The 3,590-nt window shown below is 38.5% G+C and overlaps 1 long non-coding RNA gene across 1 annotated transcript; it reads left to right on the top strand.

Moving 5' to 3' along the window:
* Positions 1 to 871: 871 nt before the first annotated feature.
* Positions 872 to 3,375, top strand: LOC130273181 (uncharacterized). Its single transcript, XR_008843898.1, has 3 exons — positions 872 to 2,247; positions 2,631 to 2,776; positions 3,055 to 3,375. It is a non-coding gene; the product is annotated as an uncharacterized LOC130273181 (long non-coding RNA).
* The last annotated feature ends 215 nt before the right edge of the window (positions 3,376 to 3,590 follow it).

Raw genomic sequence — 3,590 nt, 5'->3', positions numbered from 1 at the left:
GCCCGTTTACAGAGTATTTTTTCCATTGACTATGGATTTTCTGGCACGTGAAAGTACTTGGCACACACAGGCTGAGAATCTCTTTGGCACTGCACTGACAGCTACAGTAAGTTTGGATCAAGAGCTTACAAGAAACATGAAATCCTTTAATTTATTACATAGACGCATGAAAATCTGGGGGAATAGAGTGTCCCTGGAGCAATACAAATCCAAAGGCTTGATTTGAGCCGAGAGGCTTGAGGATTCAGACATTTCCTGCAAATGGGAGAGAGGATGATACATTCCCGCAACAATGGGAAGAAGTAAGTCATAACAGCTCTATGACATTTATTCAATTAATTTTGGAAGAACCTTGGAAGAAATTTCAGCAGGATGTCTTAGATTATCAGAATCACAGGATATATAAATGGAAATTTAACAATCCTATTAACAGGAACCGCAGTGAATCTAGTTAATCTAGAACCTCACAAGATATAATGTCTGACACTTCCTCAGTATCTTCCCACTTATACCACTGTAGGAATTAGAGGAATAATTGTGATCAACATCGAGAACCTACCACAAGGAGAAGAATGGATAGAGCCAACGCACAGGACATTCAAAGAGGACCATCCAGGGTAATTCATTTATCAAATCATACTGTTACTTTGGAACAATTGCAAGTTCTAAACCACGGCCTTTCATTCTCCCCTACCTCTAGCGTGGACGTTTTTGAGGTCCAAAAGGATATACAGCTTTTTGCAAGAAAGTTACTTTAAAAAAAAATGTTTCACAATTGATCTACAGCATCTTTCTGCTCCTCACATGAGGAAACATTAGCCTTACAAGCCTTAGAAGAACTATCTGAAGAACAAAATCAACCTGAAGTCGGATGGTTCCTGAACACGTTGATTCCCCGATCGTGTAAGTTTTCCCCTCTCTTATTATCTTCCAATATTGAGATTTTTGTCCAGGTGGTGTCTGGTGAGATTGAGAAGTTGTCACCTATTCGTACATTTGATAATTGTAAACAGCTGGATGAACAGGCTATTATGCAATTACAAGCCATGAAAGACGTTATAATCAAACCCTCGGATAAGGGGGGAAACGTACTCTTGTGACCTATTGAATTATATAAAAAAGAAGCCTCAACATGATATAAATTTCTCACATATAATCCACTCAACAAATTTTAGGGGGAATTGTTCTTTGTTTTATCACAGGCAACAGATAAAGACACCATTACCTCACAAAAACAAACAAATTTGATGATTGAGAATCCTACGATTGCTACTTTATATCTACTCCCCAAAGTCCACAAACAGGCCACTAATCCACCAGGTAGGCCAGTTGTGTCTGGGCGGAACAATATGTGCGAACCTATCTATAAACTAATAGATCATGTTCTTAGACCGCTGGTTGAGATGTTACCCTCCTACTTTAAAGACACCACAGATGCCCTACGAAGAATGGAACACATTCAATTAGACAATGACATGTGGATAGTAACAAGCGACGTGGAGTTCTTGTATACATCAATCCGACATCAAGATGGACTTCGTGCAGTTGGAGATTTCCTTTGGATGTCAGAAATCGACAAAGATATAGGTGAGTAAATCATTGAACTCCTCAATTTTGCATTGACTTACAATTTTTTCCTGTTTAAAGAGATTTATTATTTACAAATGCAAAGAACTGCAATGGGCGCGGCTTTCGCACCTTCGTACGCCAATCTCTTTTTTTAGGACATGAGAAAGAACAATATTTCTAACGGACCCTCCCCATGATATTGAAAATGTACAAATGTGTGCAAGGTATATTGACAATGTCATCTTTGTTTGGAAGGGCTCTCTGGATGAGCTACAGACATTCATGACAATTTTGAACACGAATGATCAGAACATCAAACTCACCTACAAAGGAGGTAGAAATCATATGGACATTCTGGAAATCTCCTTTGGAGTGGACCATCAGGGGTATGTATAATCAGACCTCTTTCGCAAACCTACTGCTACAAATTCGTTATTACATGTCCAATCCTCCCATCCTCAAAATCTGATTAAGGGCATTTCCATGGGTCAATTTCTATGACTAAAACGTACATGCTCGACAGATGAGATGTTTGAGAACTGAATCATTGAACTTTGGAACAGATTCTCTGAGAGAGGCTACTAGGACAATTGGATTCGCCGGGCTTATCTAAGGGCCAAACATACCAGTAGGAGAAGTCTACTACAACCCAGAAACACGAACAACAAGGATGATCAGGTAAGATTCATTTCATCTTACCATGTACAGGTACCCCAAGTTAGGGAGATTTTGACTAAAAATTGAAATATATCATTCTCTGATCCAATATTGAAATTATATCTCCCTAAACAACCTTTGAAAACATTTAGGAGGAGTGGCAATCTGAGAGAATAATTGGTCACCATAAAGGGAAAGAAAGCTAATTTTTTTGGAGCCAGCAAACCGAAATGGGGCTGTCACCCTTGTGACAAATACGTTGCCTGCCCCAACATTTGCTTTGATTCCATGTTTACTAATTTTGATGGCACTCGACCACTCGTTCTTTTCAGATTCTACCATTTAATGTAACACGTCCGGGGTTATATACCATGCTACCTGTCCTTGTTGTTATGTTTATGTAGGCATGACTACACGTGAACTCAAGAAAAGAACAAGAGAGCATGTTCTTGGGATCCTATCAGTGAAAAACTAAACAGACCTTACACGTCTGACGACTGCGCCCAGACACTCCAAGATGCACCATGATTGTGACCCAAAAGGCCTGAAGGTGAGGGGGATTGATTGTGTATTTGTGGGCATTAGGGGAGGAATTTGGAAAGTGAAGCTTGCACAATTGGAAAAAAAATGGATCTATCGACTTAAAACATTACAACCAGGTGGTCTTAATGATCATGCCTGTTTTGTCCCATTCCTATAAATGTGTTTTACTATTTGTTTCAATTCATGCTTTTGATCTTGTGTTTTCAACCCTCCTTGAGTGGGTTGTTTTGCTTTTAATATTTTTTATATTTACCTCTCTTTTCTTTTCTTTCTTCTTGTTTTTAGGTTGTCCGAATCCAACTTCTACTTTGTCATGATATAAGCCCCAAATATGAATCATTATTTCTAATATAACTTGGCAATGTATCCACCATTTTGTGTGAATTTTCAATAGGCCTAAAATGGAGTACCATTGATTGAAAATGGCCCTTTTCAAGCATGAAAAAGGCTCTAGTGTTGAGCTGAAACGTTGCTGTTGGTAACATGTGGTGAATAAACTCACAGTTTCTTTTGGATACTTCGTTGGAGTGCTGCGCCATTTCTTTGTTGGATATCTTAAGGGGTCCCGATCAGACCTAGGACGCTTGGCACCCACATGCATTGTTTTGGAAGTGCTGCAACCACTCTGGTATTTTTATATATATATATATATATATATATATATATATATATATATATATCCCTTATGGTGAATTTAATCATACAGCATATACTGGCTATAAATGTAAATTAATGATTAGCTGTGATGTCATGAGCCTAGACATGTGACTTGCCCTGATCTCCATACACACACCCTCCAAACATCATTGGATAATATATTT

This window comes from Hyla sarda, chromosome 5 (assembly GCF_029499605.1).
Source record: "Hyla sarda isolate aHylSar1 chromosome 5, aHylSar1.hap1, whole genome shotgun sequence".
Classification (NCBI taxonomy): Eukaryota; Metazoa; Chordata; class Amphibia; order Anura; family Hylidae; genus Hyla; species Hyla sarda.
This window is presented reverse-complemented; position numbering and strand designations above follow the sequence as displayed.